This window comes from Neovison vison, chromosome 1, assembly GCF_020171115.1.
Source record: "Neovison vison isolate M4711 chromosome 1, ASM_NN_V1, whole genome shotgun sequence".
Taxonomy (NCBI): domain Eukaryota; kingdom Metazoa; phylum Chordata; class Mammalia; order Carnivora; family Mustelidae; genus Neogale; species Neogale vison.
Window position 1 is genome coordinate 79889438 of NC_058091.1, and position 11911 is coordinate 79901348.

Sequence of the window (11911 nt, forward strand, 5' to 3'; positions counted from 1 at the left end):
GAGGGGCAAAAAATCTTAAGCAGACTCTGTGCTAAGCATGGAGCCTGACACAGGGCTGGATCTCACGACCTTGATATCATTACCTGAGCAGAAACCAAGAGTCAGATTTTAACCAAGTGTGCCACCCAGACACCCCAGGGAAAAAAAATATTTATATTTATATTTATATATATACATATTTTTTAAAGATTCATTCATGTATTTGGGGGGGTGTAGGGCAGAGGGAGGAGGAGGAAGCAGACTACGTTCTGAGTGCAGAGCCCTCAATGTGGGGCTCAATCTCAGGACCCAAGATCATGACCTGAGCTGAAATGAAGAGTAAGATGCTTAACCAACTAAATCACCCAGGCATCCCAATATATTTTTAATCTTTAGGAAAAGAGACTATAGGAAATTCTTCATGATCTGCCCAACAGCCAATTATTTCTCCTTATGAGAAAAATGCTAACACTTCAGAATGATAATTACAAATATACTTAAAATAACATTTCCTGAAATGTTTAAGCTAAATGGGAAGAAATTATCAAAAGTTTTTTTTATAAAATTTCTTTCTTTGAAATTTGTTAACAAAAGACCTATTCCCTGGTAGAGGAGGTGTGTGAGTCTAGGTGAAGGCAAGAGCATGAACTAAATTACTTATCCTATCACTGTAGAAAAAAAAATAATAAAGTAAGATGGTCTAAGCAGAACTATGAGGTTTATTTTCATTTTATTTTATTTTATTTTATTTTATTATTAAGAGAGAGGGAGAAAGAGAGAGAGGTTGGAGGAAGGAGAGAGGAGAGAAAATCTTAAGCAGGCTTGATCTCATGACTCTGAGATCATGACCTGAGCCAAAATCAAGAGTCTGACACTTAACCGACTAAGCCACTCAGGAGCCCCACAATTGTTAAGAAGTTTAGAGTAGGGGTTTCAAATTTATAAATTTGAAATATGCTGGGCATAATTACCATTCCTATGCTCAAAGCTTTTATTACAAAGCTCACTTGAAAAAAATGAATGGCTATAGGTGTTATCATTGTAGGTTGAGGTATAATTACACATATTTTGCTTCTATTAATCCATCAAATGTCAAAAATTGGATTATAGAATATGAAAATAAGAAATGGATATTCCTGTTGTGCTTGCTTTCACCTGATGGCAAGCTGATGAGAAAGAAGCAGGATGTACTCATAACTTGTTCACTTTCTGATTTATTTTCAAGGTTATTGTATCATAAATTATCTGCTTTGTGTATTTTGGGCAGTAGGGATTGGAAATCCTTTTCTATTGTACTACACTCCTATTTTCACACCCTAAAGAGAGGATCATTTCACTTCATCTTTTGGATTTACAAAGATTAGAGGGCCCCTACCTACACCCAGGAGTATGGGATTTTTCCAAGGAATTAAAAATGTGTACTTCCAGGGGTGCCTGTGTGGCTCAGTCGGTTAAGTGTCTGACTCCTGATTGCAGCTCAGGTCATGATCTCAGGACTGTGAGATTAACTGGCAAGTCTGGCTCTGTGCTCAGTGGGCAGTGTCTCCTTGAGATTTTCTCTCTCCCTCACCCTCTGCCCTTACCCCCTGCACTCTCTTTCTCTCTTTCTAAAGTAATGAAATAAATAAATAAGCAAACGAACAGATCTTTTAAAAAATAAAATAAAAAAATAAATATGTGTAGTTCCAGCATCTTCTCTCTTACCTTGTAGTTGCAAAATAGAAGAGAAAAGTTGAAGTATAATTTCTTTCTTTATATTATACAGCAGGAAAAATTCTTCCTCTAGCCTTTAAGGTCTTCCAGCTGCACCAAGAAATTTACATGAGACAGACACATAGGAGAAAAAAATTATTAATATGCACATGGAAGCCCAATAATGAAAATGAGATCTAAAGAAGTGACAAAGGCAGACTGTTTTTGTACTTTGTGGACAAAAAGACAATAAATTTGTAAGAATTTGTAAAAATTGACAGGATAAAGAAAACAGATGTTGGGAGATTTAATGGAATTTGGGCAAAGGTAGCAATTAGAAAAAAGTATCAAGGTTTGTTTCTGTAGCTTTCTCAGCTTTAAAGTTTCTATCTCTGGTGATACGGATGCCTTTTTACGTCTCAGTACGTCTCAGTACATTTCAAATGAGGTATTTATTTCCTCAGGAAAGGGTCTGAGCTTCCTTGAATTGGCTATTTCTTAAGTAGTTTCTATTTTAAATAAGCAACATGCCAAAGTGGCACATTTGAGGGTAGCCTGCCCTTGGCTCCCATAGTACACTTTCTCTTCTAAAGAATAACTAACTTCAGGACTATGTAGTTGTCCTAAAAGGCATGGACTGATCAGTTTAGGCCAATTTCACTCTAAACAAAGGGCCAGTGCTTTCCCCTCTTGTCTTGTTTCCTGACCTTTATTTCCATTTGTACTAATGTTCCAGGGTGGGGTTTTTCCCCATTTGTATTATTATTATTATTATTTTAAAGATTTTATTTAATTTTTTAAGACAGAAAAGAGAGAGAGAGCATGTGCATGAGTAGGGAGGAGGGACAGAAGCCGGCTTCCCGTTGGGCAGGGAGCCAGATGCAGGGCTCCATCCCAGGACCGTGGGATCAGGACCTGAGACAAAGGCAGCCCCTTAACCAACTGAGTCACCAGTCACTGGGGTGCCTCCTTTTTTTTTTTTTTTTCTTTTCAATTTATAATTTTAGTGTTCTTCCTTTCGCTATAAGAATAAGAGTCAAGTTAACAAATAATTGTTTTCATATAGGTTAAGTAGTTAGAGCGGGCATTATACTTACAGATCATTTCTCAGATTTGGCTTAAGTTGAATACTTTGCAATGTTTATCCCAGCTCACTTCAGTTCTTGAGTTACTGAGATTCTAAATTAAGGCCCACCTGTAAATGAAATATGACTTTGCCTGTCATTATGCTCTGCATTTAGTTCTCTTAGGACCTTATGCAGAGTTGTTTATTTGAGGCTGCATTTATAGTGTATGTAGCATGGGCACCAAATCTGATCAGGAGAGGAACCTGTGGAGTGGGGGGGCGGTGGGGAATAGAACAGCTTGTCCTTTTCATTTCATAACTAAATCCAATTTGAGAATATAAACAGTCATTTTAGATAACGCTCAATCTTTTGGAAGATAATTGCTCCACTCAGTTCATATTTTATTCTCTTTCTAGCTCCAGTCAGGGAGAGGTGTGATCACCTGACCTCATACTGGAAAAATAAATGAATCATCATTACCTTGATGTATTCTCTGAATCCTCTCTGACCAAGTTGCAAAATGACCAGTCTGGTAAGTGGGGGTGGCTGGCCTGGTCCCATCCGGGGCGTCCTCACGGGGTTTACTGCTGGCTTTTGTGGGCAGAATTACTGTCTTTCTCAGGGGGATCAGGAAACTAAAACCTGCTCATTTAGCTTCCTTGGCCTTAGACAACATGCAACTCCACACTTGTGTTATGCCCTTAGTACCTATTATAAGGTCATCTCACTCCGCCTGGACAGACTTTATGGCAAGCCAACTAGCACCTAAATTAATATCAGTGTTGTACAGGGAAGTGACTAGAGGGCAACATCTTCCTGCCTGACTACATTTCTCTGCTTTTTTTTTTTAAATTAAAAAAATTGTATTTACTTAGAAGCATTCAGAATATCAACAAAACATCTGCAACTTTTTTTTTTCCTTTGCAATTACAGAGTGGTATTCAGTTAACAGAACAATTACTTCATGCAAGCTGCATCAGAGACAACTAAAGATGAAAACACTGCCATCCCCATACATAACTAATCTGTACTGGGCATCAACAAGAACCTGTTGTTGGTTACAACAACAGGTTGAAAGTTACGCTGTAACTTTCCATACTGATTTATCATCCCCACACTGCCCCAGGCACGGTTAGTAGCCACTGAAAATACCACCAGGACAGGGCTATCTAAAGATACATTCTGTAGTGTGTTAACATACAAAAAAAAAAAAAAAAAAAGACACTGTAAAGTTTAAAAACAAATCTTACACAGACTTACATTTCTTTTTTTTTCTTTTTCTTTTTTTTTTTTTAAAGGAGGTGGGTACAGGGGGCAGGGTGGGGTTGTAAAATTATTTAGAGACAGGAAGAAAACAAAACAAAACAAAACAAAACTGCGCTAGGTCCAATTTTATCATCATCAACTTCTTCTTCACCTTCCTCCTCCTCATCCTCTTTATCTTCCTCGTCTTCCTCCTCTACCTTCTTTTTCATGCTTTTTTCAGCCTTGACGACTATTTTTTCTGCTGCATGCATCAGGCTTCCGTTTATCTCTGTATGCAGCTATATCCTCTTCATATTTCGCCTCCAGCCTAGCAGCCTTCCTCGCCAGAGGCTGCCGGCGGTCTATGGCGGTGTTCTCACCGCACGTCTCTCCCCGTTTCTTCGCAGCACATCAGCAGAGAAGCCGGGATGCTCTCCTTTGATCTGGGGGCGATGCTTAGAATAAACTGAGAAAATGGCGAAATGGGTGCACTGAGACCCTTGAACTCTCTTCTGTTTTCCCTTAAGAGGGCTATGTTTTCATTTCTCTTTAGTAGACGTGGTCTTGCATCTCTCTGATCACTTCTGGGCTGACTCCGAGAAGCTGACCGAAGACTCTCGGTGCTTAGCCTTGTGCTCCTCTGAGAAGTTTGGGCAAAGAATGCATATGATGACATTTTGTCTCTGGGCTTCTTAGGCTGTCCTTTGCCCTGGCTTACTTACTTTCCCCAGCAAAGCCCAAGAGTTGCTTAGGGCTGGCCTCGCTCACTTGCCCCCTTGCTCTCTGGAGCTCAACATGCTGCAAAGCTCTGCCTTCTTAACTCGGCTACCAAGGCATCACGTGAGTCTCTCTCCGCAAAACATCAAACCACAACCTCAGAGAGGAGCAAATGTTGAGCCAACAATAAGAGCAACGCTGAACAATTAGCTCAAAGAAAAATCATTATGTAAACTGGACTGTGGGAAACCGCATCTGGGACTAATTTTTTTTTTTTTTTCTTCCTCCCAGCGGGTAGGTTCTCTTGCCGAAGATACGTAGATTATACGAAGAAATTATGTTTTTTCTCCACATATGACTTGCTGAGAGAGTAAATTTGTGACTCCCAATACATTTATAATTGTTGTTTACTTCTCTAAAACTTCAAAATGGCCCTGTTTGTGTTTGCATCTATGAGAGCTATTTTTTGGGTTTAAGTGTTTTAGACTCCAGGAAGGATTAAGAACATTAGTTTTTTGCATCCAGACAAGCACAGACCATACTCACCATTAACTATTGTTTAATTCTATCACAACAGTTGTAAAAAAGTGATACCAAATTAGACCCACCACAAAAAGGAAGATTTGATAGCATCAGAATGAATTTTATGTTAAATGACATTTAACATGGAAAATTATCCCCTGGAGTGAACCAGCTGTTGGTTCAGATTGAAAAAAATAATCCAACTTGTAGATACATACCACCATGGGCAAGAATTGGTTCATAGCTCTCCCAATGCTCATAGCAATAATTTACAAGGTAAATTTCCTTCCAGCTGAAATTTAAAACCATATTTATTGAAACAAATAAATTTCCAATTATGAACATTTGAATAAGATACACAGATTAACTTGTTTAAAAATATAATTTCCGGGATGCTTGGGTGGCTCAGTCATTTAAGCATCTGCCTTCAGCTCAGGTCATGATCCTGGGGTCTTGGAATCAATTCTGGCATCCTGCTCCCTGCTGAGTGGGGAGCCTGCTTCTCCCTCTGTCTGCCACTCCTTCTGCTTGTGCTCTCTCTCTCTGACAAATAAAGTCTTAAAAATAAATAAAAAATACATAAAAATAGAATTTCCCTTAGAAAAACAAATCTAGGGGCACCTGGGTGGCTCAGTGGGTTAAGTGTCTGCCTTTGGCTCAGGTCATGATCTCAGGGTCCTGGGATCGAGCCCCACATCGGGCTCTCTCATCAGCAGGGAGCCTGCTTTCCCCTCTCTCTCTGCCTGTCTCTCTGCCTCCTTGTGATCTCTCTCTGTCAAATAAGTAAATAAAATCTTTAAAAAAAAAAAAGAAAAAAGAAAAACAAATCTAAGCATAATTCCACATGATGTAATGAATTAGCAGATTAATCTTGTCCTCTAATAGATGACCATGCAGTTACAGAATATAGAAGCCTATCTCAGGACAGAATCTCTGTAGAGATTCTTGAAGTACCAAGTGCCCAGTAGCTCAGTAAATGCTAATTGGCAAAGATGATAATATGTTAACTCATTTCCCAAAGGGTCTTCTTATTCCCTGTTGTTTTTCACATCTGTCTACTTCAAACTTTGAAAGGGAAGAAAAATCATGAGAAGTATAACATTTTCTACAATTTATGAAATTAAGAAATCTCTCACATTTTAATTGCACAACACATATACAAATGCACACACACCATTCAGTGCTGTTAATTAGTTTCTAATTATTAACTTTGAAAAGCCTCTCCTCTCTTTAAAGTATAGCAGACACTTCAGAACTTACTTGGCTGAAAAGAAAAATGAAGAAGAAGCCTGATCTTCTGTTCATTAGCTTTGGCATGATTATTCCTTCTCTTGTACAATATAGTCGTTTAGAGCTGGTCTTACATGGTCCATGGGATACTATTGCTTTGGTTGGCAACAGTAATATGAAGGAAGTTAAATGAATCTTATTGATACTACTAGAGACCGATGCTTCATTTTCAGCTGCATTCACTTTATTTTCAGTTATTGCCTCTCTGGTTTATGTTTGCAGAATATTTTCCTTGTCTCCTCCTTGTCCCTTCAGAGAATCACAGCATAGCAAAGTGTCCCTACCATAGGTAACAATATGAGGAGGAAGGCAAGGGTGTTTATGCCATCTTCATGCTTTATAGCCATTACCCTGTGGGCATCTTCTCTCCTTTTAATCTGATCTCTTTTGTGTTTTGGTTACCAGAGGTAAAAGGAGAAGCAGGTATTGTCTTTAGTCATTTACACAATCCTGTTTTCTCATTTCCCTCAGGTTTCTCCCCTTGTATATATATAAACATGAAAGCAAGTTCAAAGGCTTTTTTGGCTGTTAGAATACTGGTTTTCTTTCACCTGGATGGGTGATTTTTGTGCTTGTGGGTTATGGGTTCTGGGAGAATTTTCACACATGGTTCTTGAAAACAACTACATGGCAAATGGTTTCTCACAAGTTAACACATATTCATATAAGTGTTTTGTGTGCTTTGTGTAAATACCTAGTAGTACAGTTGCTGGGTCATAGGGTAGCTCTATTTTTAACATTTTGAGGGACTTCCATACTGTTTTCCAGAGTGGCTGTACCTGTCTGCATTCCCACCAACAGTGTAAGAGGGTTCCTCTTTCTCTGTGTCCTTGCCAACATCTGTTGTTTCCTGTTGAGTTAATTTTTGTATAAGGTAAAACAGCCAGCAACTCTTGTGGAAAAGGCGACATTGAATTGTTTTTGCATTTTTGCCAAAATCAGGCAGGTTTGAATGGATCCATTATCAAGCTCTGTATTCTGTTCCAGCACTCTATATATGTCTAATTCTCTGCAATTTACACAGTCTTGAATACTGAAATTATATGAAAAAACTTGAAATCAGACCAATTCCTCCCACATTATTCTTTTTTCTGTCAATGTTGTTTTAGCTATTCTGAGATCTATACATTGTCATATGAATTTTGGAATAATCTTTTATATATTTACAAAAAATCTTGCTGAGAGTATGACAGGAATTGATTAAATCTGTGCATCAGTTTGTTGAGACTTGACATCTTTACTCTGTGAAGGCTTCCCATTCATAATCAGAAAATACTTCCCCATTTACTTAGATCTTTAAAAACTTCCTTTATCATCATTTCATAGATTTTAGTAAGCATATATTTCACATGTTTGGTTAGATTTATACCTATGTATTCCATTATTTTTGAGCCAGTATATGTGGTATTGTATTTTTAATTTTGTGATCATGTGTTCATTGTTAATATACAAATGCAATTTATTTCTGTATGTTTATCTTATATTTTACAAGCTTGGTGAACTCATTTGTTCTGTTCATTTTCATTTTTATTTTTGTAAATTTGCTGGGATTTTTAGATAGACAATCACATCATCTACAAATAAGGAGAGTTTTGTTTCTTCCTTTCTAATATATGTGTATTTTACTTGCTTTACTTGTGTCATTGTAATGGCTGGAAAGTCAGGTGCTGTGTTTTATGAGTTGTGACTAGACTAGTAAATCGAAAGTCAAATGTTGTATAGCATCTTCTTACTCAATTTGTGATTAGTTTCCCATACATTCTACAAATTAACAGAATTTTGAAAAAGATTTTTTTCTGAAGACCATGCATAAACATATTTGAAAACAGAACTCTTTAATAATGTGAATTATCCAAAGATTGTTTCAATTTTCTTGTCAGGCTCTCTATTAAGCATATCATGTTGTCAATATTAAGTAGTAACATTCTTTTCTCTATAAAACCTCTCATTTATGGCCCTGGCTTACAGATCATCTAAATTGATCATTATTCAGTTTTCCCTCTAAATTAAAAATTCTGTGATATTGTGTGATGAAACCATGTGGTAATTTTCTCATATCTTTGCTGCATCAAGAAATATATACGAGGAGGGGAGGAGTCAAGATGGCGGAGAAGTAGCAGGCCGAGAGGACATCAGGTAGCAGGAGATCAGCTAGATAGCTTATCTAACCATTGCAAACACCTACAAATCCAATGGGCAATCGAAGAGAAGAGCAACAATTCTAGAAACAGAAAATCGATCACTTTCTGAAAGGTAGGACCTGTGGAGAAGTGAATCCAAAGTGACGGGAAGATAGATTGCGGGTGGGGGGAGGGGCCAGCTCCCGGCAAGCGGTGAAGCAACAGAGCACAAAATCAGGACTTTTAAAAGTCTGCTCCATGGAGGGACATCACTCCAGAGGCTCAACGGAGGGAAGCCCACGTGGGGTCAGCATAACCCCAAGTCCCACAGGGTCACAGAAGGACTGGGGGTGTCTGAGTGTCACAGAGCTCCCAGGTATTAGAGTGGGGAAGCTGGCTACAGCAACAAAGCCGAGGAGTGAGCTCTCAGCTTGGGGTTACCTTGAACCAGTCACAGGCTCGGTGAGTTCGGAGCATGGCTGGAGGCCTCAGACGGAAGCGACCAGGCGCTTTTCTCCAAGTGCGACCGATTGAGCACTTTCCTCCAAGCATGACCAGAAGCCAGGGAGATGGGGGCAGTTGGGCTCTTTTCTCTGAAAGCCCACTGAGGAGCGGGACCCCGAGCTCTCGGCTCCTCCGGGCCGGAGATTGGGAGGCCACCATCTTCATTCCTGTCTTCCGGAACTCTACGGAAAGCATTCAGGGAACAAAACCTCTCCGAGTGGATTACTTAGCCTGGCCCCTGGTAAGGGTGGTGGAATCCCGCCTGGGGCAAAGACACTTGAGAATCACTACAACAGGCCCCTTTCCCAGAAGATCAACAAGAAACCCAGCCAAGACCAACCAACCAAAGAGAACAGAGAAATTCCAGAGGAGGAGAAAGCAAATCTTATCTGGACAAAATGACAAGGCGGAAAAATTCACCACAAAAAAAAAAGAACAAGAGTCAGTACCAAAGGCTGGGGACTTAATCAATACAGACATTGGTAATATGACAGATCTAGAATTCAGAATGATGATTCTCCAGGTTCTAACTGGGCTCGAAAAAGGCATGGAAGCTATTAGAGAAACCCTCTCCGGAGAGAGAAAAACCCTTTCTGGAGAAATAAAAGAACTAAAATCTAACCAAGTTGAAATGAAAAAAGCTATTAATGAGGTGCAATAAAAAATGGAAGCTCTTACTGCTAGGATAAATAAGGTAGAAAGAATTAGTGATATAGAAGACCAAATGACAGAGAATAAAGAAGCTGAGCAAAAGAGAGACAAACAGCTACTGGACCACGAGGAGAGAATTTGAGAGATAAGTGACACCATAAGATGACACAACATTAGAATAATTGGGATTCCAGAAGAAAGAGAGAGGGGAGCAGAAGGTATATTGGAGAGAATTATTGGAGAGAATTCCCTAATATGGCAAAGGGAACAAACATCAAAATCTAGGAGATGCTAAGAACGCCCCTCAAAATCAATAAGAATAGGTCCACACCCTGTCACCTAATAGTAAAATTTACAAGTCTTAGCGACAAAGAGAAAATCCTGAAAGCAGCCCAGGAAAAGAAGTCTGTAACATACAAGGGTAAAAACATTAGATTGGCAGTGGACCTATCCACAGAGACCTGGCAGGCCAGAAAGAACTGGCATGATATATTCAGAGCACTAAATGAGAAAAACATGCAGCCAAGAATACTATATCCAGCTAGGCTATCATTGAAAATAGAAGGAGAGATAAAAAGCTTCCAGGACAAGCAAAAACTGAAAGAATTTGCAAACACCAAACCAACTCTACAGGAAATATTGAAAGGGGTCCTCTAAGCAAAGAGAGAGCCTAAAAGTAGTAGATCAGAAAGAAACAGAGACAATATACAGTAACAGTCACCTTACAGGAAATACAATGGCAGTAAATTCATCTCTCAATAGTTACCCTGAATGTTAGTGGGCTAAATGCCCCAATCAAAATACACAGGGTATCAGAATGGATAAAAATACAAAACTCATCAACATGTTGCCTACAAGAAACTCATTTTAGACCCGAAGACAACTCCAGATTTAAAGTGAGGGGGTAGAAAACAATGTACCATGCTAATGGACATCAGAAGAAAGCTGGGGTGGCAATCCTTATATCAGATCAATTAGATTTTAAGCCAAAAACTATAATAAGAGATAAGAAAGGACACTATATCATACTCAAAGTGTCTGTCCAACAACAATATCTAACAATTTTAAATATTTATGCCCCTAACATGGGAGCAGCTAACTATATAAACCAATTAGTAACAAAATCAAAGAAACACATCAACAATAATACAATAATAGTAGGGTACTTTAACACTCCCCTCATTGAAGTGGACAGATCATCTAAGCAAAAGATAAACAAGGAAATAAAGGCCTTAAATGACACACTGGACCAGATGGATATTGCAGATATATTCAGAACATTCCATCCCAAAGCAACAGAATATACATTCTTCTCTAGTGAACATGGAACATTCTCCAGAATAGATCACATCCTCAGTCCTAAATCAGGTCTCAACCGGTATCAAAAGATTGGGACCATTCCCTGCATATTTTCAGACCACAATGCTCTGAAGCTAGAACTCAATCACAAGAGGAAATTTGGAAAGAACCCAAATACATGGAGACTAAACAGCATCCTTCTAAAAAATGAATGGGTCAACCAGGAAATTAAAGAAGAATTGAAAAAATTCATGAAAACAAATGATAATGAAAACACAACGGTTCAAAATCTGTGGGGCACAGCAAAGGCAGTCCAGAGAGGAAAATATATAGTGGTACAAGCCTTTCTCAAGAAACAAGAAAGGTCTCAAAAGGTCTCAAATACACAACCTAACCTTACACCTAAAGGAGCTGGAGAAAGAACAACAAAGCCAAAACCCAGCAGGAGAAGAGAAATCATAAAGATCAGGGCAGAAATCAATGAAATAGAAACTGAAAAAAAAAAAATAGAACAAATCAATGAAACTAGGAGCTGGTTCTTTGAGAGAATAAGATCCACAAACCCCTGGCCAGACTTATCAAAAAGAAAAGAGAAAGGACCAAATAAATAAAATCATGAATGAAAGAGGAGAGATCACAACCAACACCAAAGAAATACAAACAATTATAAGAACATACTATGAGCAACTCTATGCCAACAAATTTGACAATCTGGAAGAAATGGATACATTTCTAGAGACATATAAACTACCACAACTGATCTATGAAGAAATAGAAAACCTGAACAGACCCATAACCAGTATGGAGATTGAAACAGTCATCAAA

The 11911-nt window shown here is 38.6% G+C and overlaps 1 pseudogene; it reads right to left on the reverse strand.

The window, feature by feature from the left end:
- Window positions 1-4046: 4046 nt before the first annotated feature.
- On the reverse strand, window positions 4047-9184 carry LOC122900620 (annotated as a pseudogene).
- Window positions 9185-11911: the final 2727 nt, after the last annotated feature.